Source organism: Oratosquilla oratoria, chromosome 29 (genome assembly GCF_046742065.1).
Source record: "Oratosquilla oratoria isolate Oo_2021 chromosome 29, ASM4674206v1, whole genome shotgun sequence".
Taxonomy (NCBI): domain Eukaryota; kingdom Metazoa; phylum Arthropoda; class Malacostraca; order Stomatopoda; family Squillidae; genus Oratosquilla; species Oratosquilla oratoria.
The window spans coordinates 21,773,663-21,788,662 of NC_134805.1; the positions used below are offsets into that span (position 1 = coordinate 21,773,663).

General features: G+C 46.9%; 1 protein-coding gene across 2 annotated transcripts in view; it reads left to right on the plus strand.

Annotated features, from left to right (window-relative positions):
• pHCl-1 (pH-sensitive chloride channel 1) overlaps positions 1 to 15,000 on the plus strand; it is an 877,177-nt gene that overhangs the window by 331,851 nt on the left and 530,326 nt on the right. For both annotated transcript variants that reach the window (XM_076211871.1, XM_076211873.1), the window contains one exon: positions 12,673 to 12,695. The gene's annotated coding sequence lies outside the window, so the exon portion shown is untranslated. The remainder of the gene's footprint in view (positions 1 to 12,672; positions 12,696 to 15,000) is intronic.

Consider the following 15,000-nt stretch of genomic DNA (forward strand, 5'->3'; position numbering starts at 1 on the left):
GTGTGTGCAGGCATAATGTGTGTGCAATGTGATACACATTGTACGATGTAAGCCACTCTTTGCTCCTTTGGTAAAATCTCTATTTACATTCCTTTGTCATGAGTGCTGGAAGAGCAAATGGATTTCAGATTTATCCAGATCCTCTTTCAGATGAATACAGTTGACATTAGACAGAAAAAAATATATAAAAAGTGTCATGGCCTGACGGAAGTAGATATTCAGGGCGTTGGCTCTAAAGGGGTTATCAAACTGGGCAATTTTTCCTCAGACATCCTACCTCCAACCTTCATTTAGATAACTAGAGTGTGACTTCGGTTACAGAAATCCAGACTTCTCTAAGAATATCCCAACAGTATATCTAACATTCGTATAGCTTCCCAATGTCTTAGTTTATCATTCAGCTTTACTATATATAACTTTATATTTGGATATTTTTGAAAATAAATATCGTAGTCGAAGTCGTTTTCACTTAAACGAACTTTCATCTGTCGGCGTTGGTGAAGCCAGTGGAAGCCCAGTGTGATAGCCCCTTAAGGTAGCCCAGTGTGATAGACCCTTAAGGTGGCGGAAACGTATGTGTTCCGGAGACCGGCTCTAGAATTAACAGAAATTAATAGATAAATGATAGAAAAAGTAAGTCAATATATGAATAATGTAAATAATCAATGGTAAATAATGAATAAAGGGAAATAGAAAATCAAATTAATACACATATTAGACAATATTATATGAATATACTAATAGATAAATAGATAAATATATAAATAAATAGGTAAAAGAAAAATGTGTTTTTTAAAGGTAATACATACATACTAAGAGGTTTACCAAAATCGCAAATTCATTATAGCAAACTAGTGTCTAATCGACTTGTTTGATTCTTGAGCGCTTAGAGGTTATTCTAAACCGAATTGAACCATCTTCGGTTAACCAGAATTACCCTTGAACGTGTGTAATTTCTATTAGTTGCACAGTTTTCTAGTACCAGTTCTAGTTCTAAGAAAAATCTCTTAGAATTAGTCTAAACACAATTTCTGTATATTTCAAATTTGTTATAATAACGAGAGAAATTCGCTAGTGACAGCGACATTAATCAGGTAATTTTTATGACAGTCGCATACAGGACTCGAACCTACAGCTCAACCATCAGTTAAGGCGCTGTACAGTTATCTTACTGATGGTTGAGTGGTAGGTTCGAGTCCTTCATGCGACTGTCATAAAAATTATTTATAAAAAGTTAATGGGTGGGGAGGGGAATGAGGAAGGGGGATGGGGTAATGGGGAGGGGGAGGGGGGAGGGGGATGTGAGGGCGGGACTGAACAAATAAGGGGAAAGATTTCGAGTGTTGATGTTACAATTTGGGCTTTGCTCCTGGAAAAAAGGGGGAAAGAAGTGGGGATGGAGTTGGTGCATATGCTGGAGGTGGTGGTGGTGGTGTTCAAGCTGCCTTGGTAAAAATGGTGATAGTTGGTGTTCGTGGTGGTGGTGGCAAAGTTGGTGATAGTGGTGATCGATAAATCGCGTGATGGTGATGGTGATAGGGTTGTGATAACGTAAGCATTTTGTGATGGTGATAGTTTGGTGGTGGTGATAGTGTAGGCATTTGTGATGGTGATAGAGTTCTCGGTGGGGATCTTTCTGCAGCCATAATTTTTTTTTTTTTTTTTTTTTTTTTTTTGTCCGCGCATGCGCGCACAGTATCAGAAGCCCACAAATTGCAGGTCTCGATTGAGTTTCCTCAGCCAATGTCGACTGGCTGGAGCTGTTACCATATATGCGAGTCACGATTTTCTCATAGTAGCTGAAACATATCTTCTTTTGTTACAGAAAAGAGAACAACAGTGGTACATAAGCGCCGAAACTAAACTTGGCGTAGAGCGGGGGGGGGGGGGCTGGAGGCTTTAGGGGGGGCTGGTGGCTTTAGGGGGGAGTTAGGGTTCTTGGTGACGGGGAGGCTGGGGTGGAGGGGTGGAAAGGGCTGGTAGACTTTGTAATGACCTGACCAGTGCACTTTGTAAGCTAGCCTTTGATCTCAGAGTTTCCACCTGAGTTCTACTCCATCAAGGCTCAGACACAATTAGGTTTATTTTCATCTGAACAAACGTAAGCTAACTTTATGCTTGTTTCGGTTTGATTGTGTAAACACAACGCTTTCAGCAAAGAAGGGAGCAGATCGATTCAGCGGTGTTGTTGCAGAAACTGAATGGATGAGTCAGTTGGTATACGGCATGGAGCTTGTAGAGGGCGTCAAATCAGCGAAGAGACTAGAGCCGGGTTCCCTTTGGGTCGCTCGAACGCTAGAACCACAAAAGGAAAGAAAGAAAAAAAAACGAAGTTATCTTTGTTGCCCCAGTGGAAACTGTCCGCGTGTTCGGAAGGCGGAATTTAATCAGTTGCCGCGATGGCCTCGGGGGAAGTAAAAAGGGCCCTGATTGGGGCCCACTAAGGTAATGAGGACCACTGAAAAAGGGGGCAAGGGGATTTTTCGCGCCGCAGGGAAAGTCCGGGCTCTTCCGCCGCGGTTTCCGGAACTCGTCACAAAAAGGCAAAGAGGGAGGAGGATGCCGAGCCGGTTCGTGCCTGGGAGGAGGCTTCTGGTGGAAACGCCTGGTGGAAACGCCTAGTGGAGACTCCTGGTGGAGATTCCTGAAGGAGGCTCTTGGAGGAGACTATTGGAGGAGACTATTGGAGGAAACTCTTGGAGGAGACTATTGGAGGAGGCTCTTGGAGGAGACTCTTGGAGAAGACTATTGGAGGAGACATCTGGAGGAGACTCTAGGAGGAGAGCCTTGGAGTAGACTCTAGGAAGAGACTCTAGAAAGAGACTCTTGGAGGAGACTCTTGGGGGAGACTCTAGGAGGAGACTCTAGGAGGAGACTCTAGGAGGAGACTCTAGAAGGAGACTCTTGGAGGAGACTCTGGGTGAGGCTTTAGGAGGAGATTCTTGTGTGAGACTCTTGGGTGACACTCTTGGATGAAAATACTGGAGGAGACTCTTGGAGGAGACTCTTAGATGAGACTCTTGGAGGAGACTTTAGGAGGAAACTCTTGGCGGAGAGCTTTAGGAGGAGATTCTTGGGTGACACTCTTGGGTGATACTCTTGGATGAAAATCCTGGAGGAGATCCTTGGCGGAGACTTCTGGAGGAAACATTTGGAGGAAACTCCGAGCGGAGACTTTTGGAGGAGACTCCTGGAGGAGCCTCTGGACTTCGGGTTTATCTTGTGCTATTTCGTTTTCATCGCCAGAGGGAGATTCCGGGTATCCCTCTTCTTGTTCTGGGTTGCGCCACCAGGAGAGAAGTCAAACACCAGAGGAAGAGTCTGGGTTATTCCGACGACCACCGAGACTACCACGAGAATCACCACCACGACCACCACCACCACCACCACGACCACCAACATGACCACCACCACGACCACCACCACCACTATCACAACAATTACCACCACCACGACCAACACGGCCACCAACACGACCACCAACACGACCACCAACACGACGACCAACACGACCACGACCACCACCACAACCACCACCATCACAACAATTACCACCACGACCATGACCACCACGACCAACACGACCACCACGACCACCACCACAACCACCACCATCACAACAATTACCACCATGACCATGACCAACACGACCACCACGACCACGACCATCACGACCACCACGACCACGACCACGACCACCAGCACGACCACGACCACCAACAGGACCACCACGACCACCACGACCACCACGACCACCACGACCACCACGACCACCACGACCACCACGACCGCCACGAACACCACGAACACCATCACCACCACGACCACCATCACAACAATTACCACCCAGACCACCATCACGACCACGACCACCACCACGAGCTCCCTTTCGTTAGCCTGATAGTAATGATAACGATGCCTGTCTTTTGACGTCAGAACGAAACATTCGGGTCTGCAGTTGCAGATAGGTTAAGCTGTTATTCTGTTTTCGTCCCTTCATGTTTGATGGGTTTACAAAAGTAAATCAATAAATGAAAAATGTCAATAAACCTAAACAAATAAACGATAGATAATGAGTGAATGCATAGATGAAAAATAAGATAAATAAGTAAATAGATTATCAAATAAAAAAAATAGTAAGTACGATTTTTTTTTCTTTTTCTTTTTTTTTTCCTCTATCAGAGCCCTCCCTCTGTCTTTCGCACACATAGAAGACTTTGTTTGGTTAATCTGATTTTCTGTGTTTTAATTGGACGAAGGGAATAAATCTGAGACGCCTTCAAAAGGCGCGGGTGAAAAAAAAAAAAAGCGAAGTGGGCGATGTCGATTAGGAACAAAATGAATTGTATTGCCGAGGCAAAAACGCCCTAATGGTGTGATTCGACTTTGCAATCCTGCGCCACTTCCTGGAATTCTAAAAGTTGGAGTTTCTTTAATGATGGTCTTGTTGGCGGACCCTTTCGCTGCCATTTTCGGGTCCCGTGAGAGGCTAATTTCGCCTTTCAGTCTTGCATTTGGTTTGCTGTTAAATGGTTCTACGTCGTCCAAATGTACCTGAAGGTTCAACGCGGCCATTCATTCCAACGCTGAAGAAGAATTCAAGGCAACATTCATCGTACTTGTGTAGTTCTATGGAAAGATCATCCCTTAACAGACTTCCAGGTAGATATCCAACTCATCCGAAGTGAGATGTTTCTTATGAATATTATTTCCTTTTCAACTTCCTTTACCCTCTATTTGCCTTCCTTTTCTCCCCCAATTTCCTCCTTTTCTCCCCTTCCCTTTCTCTACCTCTTCCTCTTTTCCCTTCCTCCCCCATCTTCCCATTCTTCCCCTCCTCCCCTTTCTCCCTCCTCCTCATTTTCCCTTCCTCCCCTTTCCCCTCCTCCTCCTATCCCCTCTTCCTCCTTTCCCCTCCTCCTCCTTTCCCCTCCTCCTTTCCCCTCCTCCTTTCCCCTCCTCCTTTCCCCTCCTCCTCCTTTCCCCTCATTTTCCCTTATTTCCCCTTCTTCTTTCCCCTTCTTTCTCCTCTTCCTTCTTTTCTCTCCTCCTTTCCCTTCCTCTTTCTTTCCCCTCCTCCTTTCTCTTCCTTCTTTCATCTCTTCCTTCTTCCCCGTCCTCCTCCTCCTCCTCCTCTTCCTCCTCCTCCTTCCCCTCCTCCTCCTCCTTCCCCTCCTCCTCCTTCCCGTCTCTCCCCTCCTTCCCGTCCTTCCCCCCGCTCCTTCCTCTCCTACTCCTCCTTTCCCCGCTCTTCCTCCTTTCCTTCCTCCTCCTTGATCTCCTACTCCCCCTTCCCCCGCTCCTCCTTCCCCCACTCCTCCATTCCCCACTCCTCCTCCTTCCCCTCCTCCTTCTCCCACTCCTCCTCCTCCCCCTCCTCCTCCTTCCCCTCCTCCTCCTCCCCCTCCTCCTCCTTCTCCTCCTCCTCCTCCCGCCTCCTCCTCCTTCTCCTTCTCCTTTCCCTCCTCATCCTTTCCCCCTAATTCCCCTCCCCTCCTTCCCGTCTTACCCCTCTGCCCTCCTCCCTCACTCCTTCCTTTCCTTCTCCTCCCCCTCTTACTCCTTCCTTTTCTCCTCCTCCTCTCCCTCCTTCCTCCCCTTCCCTCTCCTACCTTTCCCCCTCCTTCTCTTCCTTCCATACCTTCCCTTCTTTCATCATGTTTCCCCTATCCCCCATTCCTCCCTTCCCCCTCTCCTTCATACATTTTCTCCTTCATTCGTTTCCTTCAGGCATTAGCATATTCACCTCCTCCTCCTCTTCCTCCTCCTCCACCTCCTCCTCCTCCTCCTCCTCCTCCTCCTCCTCCTCCACCTCCTCCTCCTCTTCCTCCTCCTCCTCTTCCTCCTCCTCCTCCTCTTCCTCCTCCTCTTCCTCCACTGTTGTCTTTTTCTTCGGTACCCCTCACGTTTTCGGCCCCTTTTTGGCCCCTTTGTGGCCCCTTTGTGGCCCCTTTTTGGCCCCTTTCTCTCTCCACACACTCGAATCGTTCCTTCCTTTAACTTGACTCTCTCCCGTCTCTACCCCGATTCTTTTCGCCTGGTGCTCATGCCATCTGGGCCTGGGCCTGCTTCTAATGTCCCCTGAAGGCGACTTGTACCTAGATTCTCTCCCTAGATTTTCTTCCTGGAGAGAGATCTTCTCCCCAGATTTCCTTCCCAAAATTCCCCGCGAGATTTCTCCCTAGATTTCTCCCCAGATTTTCTCCCCAGATTTACTCCCTAGATGTTCTCCCTAGATTTACTCCCTAGGCTTTTCTCCCTAGATTTTCTCCCCAGATTTTCTCATCAGATTTTTTCATATACACTGTTAAGATAACAAAATAGTTTGACAAAGTGTTTCTACGGCGGAAAAGGTGCTGGAGGTGGCTGTTGCCGATGATGAATTGAAGGTTGGATGAAACGTAGCCCAGTGTGATAACTCGTTTAGTTTGCAGGCGTTTTTCGTTAGCCAGAACAAAATTTGCAAAGTGTTAAAGTGACCTAGCCCCTTGACGGGCCAAAAGGTCGTCATTTACATTCGCCTCATGACCTTTAAAAAAAAATCGTATTCCTTGAGACATATGTTCATTTTTTTTAAAGTTAAAACAGAAGTATTCATTTCAAAATATTTTCATTGGTTAGGCATTAGGCCACTTCGTCTTTTGATTTTTTTTTTTTTTTTTTTTCTTTTTCCTCATCTCGTTCCACGAGCCATGTTCGCTTTCATAATTTTTCTTGAAGACGTGAAACTTTGGGTCGAAGGTCTTCCATTCCAGACTTCCTCTTCGGCGACCTGGAGGCCATTTTCCGCGCGGCGGACGCCAATACTGCAAATCAAGAGCTCGCCGATCCGAAATGGAAATTACATTGTTCCTGTGTATTTGCCCTTTGTTCTCGACCCAGTGTAAACAAGCGGCTTTCGGTAGACGAGTCTCTCTCTCTCTCTCTCTCTCTCTCTCTCTCTCTCTCTCTCTCTCTCTCTCTCTCTCCTCTCTCTCCTCGCTCTCTCCATCCTCTCTCTCTCTCTCTCTCTCTCTCTCTCTCTCTCTCTCTCTCTCTCTCTCTCTCTCTCTCTCTCTCTCTCTCTCTCTCTCTCTCTCTCTCTCTCTCTCTCTCTCTCTCTCTCTCTCTCTCTCTCTCTCTCTCTCTCTCTCTCACCCCCTCTCTCTCTCTCTCTCTCTCTCTCTCTCTCTCTCTCACTATCCCTCTCCCTCTCCCTCTCTCTCCCTCTCTCTCTCACCCCCCTCTCTCTCTCACCTCCCCTCTCTCTCTCACCCCCCCTCTCTCCCTCACCCCCCCTCTCTCTCTCTCTCTCTCTTTCTCTCTCTGTCTGTCTGCCTCTCTCTCTGTCTCTCTCTCTCTCTCTCTCTCTCTCTCTCTCTCTCTCTCTCTCTCTCTCTCTCTCTCTCTCTCTCTCACACTCTCTCACTCTCACCTCTCTCTCTCTCTCTCTCTCATTTGATGGTTTTTCTTTCGTTATTTCAACGTCTCCCTCCGTCTTCCTCGCTCTGTCGTCCTCCTTGCCTTCTTCCCAGGATTCTTTTTCTTTTTCATTTTTATTTATGAGGCTGCTCTCAAGATTTCTTGTAGCTATTGGGTGATTCCTGGACTAATTTATATTTTATTCTCTTCTGTTTTCTAAGTCTCTCCCTCTCTCCCTCACCCTCTCTCCATGACCCTCTCTATCACCCTTTCTCCCTCTCCCTCTTTCTCTCCCTTTCCCCTCACCCTCTCTCCTTCTCTCTCTCTCACCCTCTCTCCTTCTCTCTCTCTCACCCTCTCTCCTTCTCTCTCTCACCCTCTCACCCTCTCACCCTCTCCTCTCTCTCCTCTCTCTCCTCTCTCTCCTCTCTCTCTCTCTCTCTCTCTCTCTCTCTCTCTCTCTCTCTCTCTCTCTCTCTCTCTCTCTCTCTCTCTCTCTCTCTCTCTCTCTCTCTCTCTCTCTCTCTCTCTCTCTCTCTCTCTCTCTCTCTCTCTCTCTCTCCTCTCTCTCAGTCTCTCTCTCCCCCTCTCTCCCCTCTCTCCCACTCCCTCCCCTACCTTAGTTAATCCTAATCGCCCGTGTCCCTTCAATCAGTGACCTCTTCATCACTTCGAAGAAGCGTCCACCCTCCTACCTCTCCTCCTCTCCTCCCGCCTCCCTTTCCTGCTCCCTCCTCTTCCTCCTCCCTCTTCTTCCTCCTCCCTCTTCTTCCTCCTCTCCTTCCTCACCCTTCCTTTCCCTCCTTATCCTCTCCCATTCCCTGCTCCTCCCCTCCTCCTCCCCTCCCTCGTCTTTCCCTTCTCTCCTCCTACTCTTCAGCCTCATCTTCCCTCTCCCTCCCCCTTATCCTCTCCCTTTCTCTTCTCCTCTCCCTCCTCACCCTCTCCTTCGCCTTCCCACCTCCTCTTCTTCCCTCTCTTTCTGTCTCTCTCTTTCCATTCCTTGTCTTTCTCTCTCTCCCCTCCAGTCGTTGCAATGATGAAGATGGGTTAATATCTGAAGACTGTTCCCTTGTTTTGTAGACATTTGTAAGCAAGATCATGTTTTAGTAAGTTTATTTAGTTTCTTGTCAAAATGCCATTATGAATCCATCGGTGCTTGACTTGCGATTTCTAGAATCCATTCTCTCTAATGCTAGATTGTTTAATTGAGCTGCAGGAGATCTCTGAGCATTAAAAGGAATTAGATGGTCTCGATTAAGACGATTGGCTCCCATAATGCACTACATCATTCAATATTACTAATGACCTTGGGATTTTTTTTCATTTTTTTAACAAGTCGAGGAGGAGGCTCTGACTACGATCAAGCTACGGTGATGTCCTTTACAGACTTTGTTCTGGTTGGCTTCAGACAATTTTATCCATGTAAGGGAATGCGGTATTGTACTGAAACGGGATTTAACCCCATTCGACTCTTCAGGGAAGAAGCTTTCCCTTAACTGAATGAAATCGCGTGAGATGTTAGGCAAAGGTACAAGTCGAGGCAGATTCGCCACGGTGTCTTCGATTTTTTTTTTTTTTTTCTTTTTTAAGATTAAAGTTGGAAAAGATGAAACTCAAACCTGAAGGAGCCTCTGGGTTTCTGAAGCGGATTTCAGCAACGCTGAGGGAGAGGGGTCCTTCCGGCTCCTCCTTTTCCCTTTCCCCTTCCCCCTCACCCTTCCCTCTTCCCCTACCCCTTCCCCTCACCCTCCCCCTTCCCCCTCCCCTTCCCCCTCCCCTTCCCCTTCCCCCTCCCTTTCCCCTCCCCCTTCCTCCTTCCCCCTTCCCCTCGCCCTCCCCCTTCACCCTCCTCCTTCACCCTCCTCCTTCCTCCTTCCCCCTCCCCATTCCCTCTTCACCCTCCTCCTTCCCCCTCCCCCTTCCCCCTTCCACCTCCCCTTCCCCCTTCTTCCTTTCCTCTTCACCCTCCTCCTTCCCCCTTCCCCTTCCACCTCCTCTTCTTCCCCCTTCTCCCTTCCTCCTTAACCCTCCCCCCTTCCCCCTCCCCTTCCCCTCCCCCCTCCCCTTCTCCTCCCCCCTCCCCTTCCCCTCCCCACTCCCCTTCCCCTCCCCATTCCCCTTCCCCTCCCCACTCCCCTTCTCCTCCCCTCCCCCTCACCCCTCCCCCTCACCCCTTCTCCCTCACCCCTTCCCCCTCCTCCCTCCTGCCATTACTCCTTGGTAATTGAGGCTAGGTTGGCTTTGATTTGCTGCTCTGGGGTAACGAGTCTTGAACTTCTGGTTATCTGGCTTTTGAGAGCAGCGTGCGTGGGGAGACCTTTTGGTCGATGACGTGGTCAGAAAAAAAAATTGACAGAAAAATTAAAGATAGAGTGATAGATACTTGGAACTAATTAGACAAAGAAACAGCGTGTGCAAACACTATTCAAGATTTTAAGAAAAAACTTGATGCTGAGAGGTACAAAGACGGGTCATCACGAGCATAGCTCCCTTCCCGTATAATACAACTAGGTAAATACACACACACACACACACACACACACACACACACACACACACACACACACACACACACACACACACACACACACACACACATACACATACACACATTCTTAGTTTTTTAACTTTATTTTAACACTACTCACTACTTTGTTATAACTGGCCGCAATAATCATCTTCTCCATCCCTTGGACTTGATGTACTCCACGCTCACCATTTACATCATCAGAACAACGCCACCATTATTGACACCTCAAATATCACGACCATCCCAAGTGATGTATATACTCGATGACACAGCCGGCATTGGCGCCATCACCAACACCGTCAACACCACCACCAACACCCCTACCTCTACCACCAACACTACCACCACTGACGCCACCAATACCACCATCATCAACACCACTACCACCAACAGCACCAATACCCCAACACCACCAGCACCACCAACACTACCAACACTACCAACACCACCAGCACCATCACCATCACCACCAACACCATCACCACCATCACCACCAACACCTCCATCACCACCAACACCACTACCCCCACCACCAACACCACTACCACCAGCACCACCAGCACCATCACCACCAACACCATCACCACCACCAGCACAATCACCACCATCACCACCACCAACACCACCAACACCATCACCACCATCACCGCCACCAACACCATCACCACCATCACCACCTAACACCACCACCCCCACCACCACCAACACAACTACCCCCACCACCAACACCACCATCACTTCCAACATCACCAACAGCACCACCACCAACACCACTCTCACCCCGACTACCATTACCAATATCTCTGCCACTAGGACACCAACATTACTGCCACGACTGTCAGCATTACTGTCGCAGCCACCAGCATCATTTACACCCTTGCCAACAGCCCAAGCACCGCGCCCATTGCCAATACAACAGCAATAGCCGATATCCATAAAGGCCAATTTATCGCCCCTAAAGCCGATATCGACGTCATTATCACCATTACCGCCAAACCCCTTAGGTTTTATCAGAACCTCGTAATAATTATTCCACCATCACCATCACCACCACCTCCCACCACCTCCTCCTCCTCCTCCTCCTCCTCCTCCTCCTCTTCCTCCTCCTCCTCCCAATCAAGCCCTTTCTCTTACCCTTTTCCCCTCGTCCCTCTCACCTCCCCCCCTTAACTCCCTCTCCTCCTCCTCATCCCCTTCCCCTCACCCCTATCCCTCACCCCTTCCTCTCACCCTCTTTCCCTCACCCTCTTCCCCTCACCCCCTTCCCGTTAACACCTACTCCCCTTACATTCTTTCCCTTACCTCCTTACCCTTACCTCCTTACCTTTGCCCCCTTCCCCTTACCCCCTTACCTTTACCTCCTTACCTTTACCCCTTCCCCTTACCTCCTTCCCCTTACCTCCTTCCCCTTACCTCCTTACCTTTACCCCCTTACCCTTACCCCCCTCCCATAAACCCCTTCCTCTCAGCCCCTTACCATAACGCCTTAACTTTCGCCTTACCTTAACGCCTTACACTCACGCCTTACCTTCACGCCTTGCCTTCACGCCTTACCTTCACGCCTTACACTCACGGCTTACCTTCACGCCTTACCTTCGCCCCTTTTTGTCACCTCTCCTTGACGCCGTCCCCTTACTCTCTCTCTCGCTCTCTCCCATCCCCCCATCCCCCATCCCCCATCCCCCCATCCCCCCACATCAATGACAATTGCTCCCCAGGACCCGGGCCTGTCACAATAGATTTCCTTTCTCCGATTTCTCCCCAGTTTCTCATAAGACTCTATCTCCCCCCCCTGTCGCACCCCCCCACCGACGACGAGGCAATAGATTATCATGTGTGATGTATTCTGGTACCCCCCCCCCCCGAGGGGGAGTGGGGGGAGATTTCCGACCCGGAAAACACGATAAGTGGGTTCACAGGTTTCAATTTTTTTTTTTTTTTTTTTTTTTTTTTTTTTTTTTTTTTTTTTTTTTTTTTTTTTTTTTTTTTTTTTTTTTTTTAGTTCTTCAGCTCAATGAAGTCGCCATGTGGTACCTGGACTAAATGCTTTAGTGCGTTAAAGTCTTGGATTGCAGGGAAATTGTTACCCAAGTTAAGCTCGTGATGGATTTTTTTTTTTTGGGGGGGGTGGGGACGGAGGAATGTTCTCCCTTCAGATGATTATGATCGGGTGGCGGCAGGATGGAGACTGTCGCCTTGAGGTTCCCCGGAAGAAAACCCGCAAACTCGAAAGAGTCTGACATTGGTCCTCGAGTTCTCCCATCGATACCTCTAGGAAGAAACGTTGAGCAATTACTCGTGTGGTAATGGACATGGAACTGCCTAGTGTAGGCCTTATGGTCTCTTGCAGTCTCCTTCATTCTTGTGTTCTTATATAACTGTTTCTATCACTGGTTTAAGAGAACAGTTTCCTCTTCTCAAGTCTCCTTAGGTGAAAAAGTAGAAGACATTTTTATACCAGTTGACGAAGAAAAATGTCTTCAGTCCTGAGACTAGGTGTCGGCCCCTCGGGACCGCACTTCCTGATAAGACGTTCGTTATGCAAAACCTCCACTTTAACTTTAATAAAACTAATTATCCTTATCATTATCACCAATGTCATCTTGTATTTAACTATTGTTGTCACAGTTATGGCCATGATTATCCCTGATATATATAAATACTTTTTAATTTGTTCATTGAATTTCTTGCTTTGCATATAAATTTACCTGGTATTCATTAAGTCACTTTTTTTGCAGCCAGCCTCATTCTGGATAAAAAGGTATCCATCAGGTTTTCTCTCTCGTTTGTTGCATTACCATGAAGTAAATACCCTTACTAATAGGTAACCCTAACTAAACACCCCTATTAGCAATTATAATAATTACCCAAGATACCAACCTAACCTAAGAACACTCACTCTCCCCTTCCCTCTGGAGGGGGCGCAGGGAGGGAACTAAAACGATTATCCTTTAGCCTAAATCTATGTGAGGGTGCTTTCCTAATGGAAATGTATTACGATCTTATAGGGAGTCCTAAAAAGTACCTACAAGAGGACTCAGAAATGTGCTCACAGAGTGAACAAATTCTTGGAACATCCAGTGTGTATATTTATACGTATATATGTGCACATATGCATATATATAAATATAAATATATATATATATATATATATATATATATATATATATATATATATATATATATATATCTGAATAGAATCACCAGTGACGGTGATGTTGATCAAATAATTCCGACTGTCGTCCCCGGATTCAGTAGCTCAGTCGGTAAGGCGACGGCAGTGAGAATTCACGAGCCCAGGTTCGAATCCGGGAACGACAGTCGGAATTATCTTATATATATATATATATATATATATATATATATATGTGTTAATATGTATGTGTATATGTATTCAAATATACAAATACACATGTACAAGGTGTTATTTTTTTGTACATATGCCTTACTCTAGCGAATACATTTTGGACACCTGTAGTAAACCTTCCTTATCTTTACAATCTTAAGTTAACGTCGTCAATCCACGTGTGGATCATAGTTGAGCGTGTGTGTGAACGATATGGATATCCATAACAGTGATATACAGTAGAAAGGGAGAGAAAGTATTCTACATTTTTCTACGCCGTTCTACAGACGTCCTCCCCTAACCGAGTTCCACTCATCGTGAAGGATTGGTGCTGAGCACCCAATTTCTGACCTTTGTATCATATCTGATTGGAGTAGAGAAAACTCGAGTGTCGTTCAATGTCCCCAAAACTCCGCTTCTAAATCTATCCCTTCGACACTACCCCTCTATCTCCCATGTCATACAACTTTTCCTTCTGACCCCCTAAGTATTCTAGAACTATCGTTCACTAGTCAACTCGGCTAGAAAAGTCGTATTCCAACTATTTCTAGAGCAGGTTAAGTGCAATTGGATGTTCTGTAACGTTTTTGAAATCTAACTCGAATGCACCTTCTTATCGTATGCAGGCGACTTATTTGCTCTTATATGGAATGTGCATCTCATGTTGACTCTTCGCTCGGTACACCCAAGGAAGGTAACCGAAGTTTCCGAACTTACAGTTATTTCTTCTCTTACTGACAAAGTTCAACCTTTCCCTGTCCGCCAAATTATTGTATTTCGTTCTCGTTTCTGTCGTTCTTCTCGTGGCCACTGTTCTTTAGGTCTCGGTAGTTGTGTACCCTAACTATTTAGACCTGAACACAGCGTGAGACTCCTTGAAACGCACCACCTTCTTTCTGTACAAGAATCTTTCTTAAGACTCGACCATTGCGCCGTTATTCTTTTCCTTCCGATGGGAGGCTCTGGAATTTTCCCTGACAACTTTCCATCTGTCTGTGATCTGGTCTCTTTCGGAAAGAGAACCTCAAGGGATCTGTTTCTTCCTGTACAACGACACTTGAAGTCGAATTGGATTCCTTAAAGCACTTTTCTTTCAAGGAAGGCCCAAACTGCTGGGCTTATATTTTTTTTTCTTGTATTTTTTGCTCCTTTTTGCCATTTGTCGAAACGTATAGGTTGCAAAGTTGGGAGGGAAGGTGAGACAGGGAAATTGAAAGGTAGAAAGAAAGGTACCTGGAGAGGTAGACAGAAAAAGAAAATAGAGAAAAGTAGAGATTGGAAATGTTTTGGGGGAAAATGGAGATGGAGTAGAGAGGAAGAGGATTGAAGAGAGGTAGAAAGAGGAGAAAGAAGTGGAGATAAAGTAGAGAGGAAAAGGAATAGAGAGAGATAGAAAGAAGAGGGAGAAGCGGAGAAAAAAGTGGCGAGACAAGTAGAGAGAATGAAATGGGGGGAGAGAGAGATGGAGAGACGGAGACAAAGAGATGGAGAGGTGGAGACAGAGATAGAAAGTTGAGGAGAAAGAGATGGAGAGGTGGGGAGAAAGAGATGGACAGCTAAAGAGGAAGAGATGGATAGGTAAAGAGAAAGAGATGGACAAGTAAAGAGAGAGAGATGGACAAGCAAAGAGAAAGAGATGGACAGGCAAAGAGAAAGACAGGCAAAGAGAAAGAGATGGACAGGCAAAGAGAAAGAAGGACAAGTAAAGAGAAAGAGATGG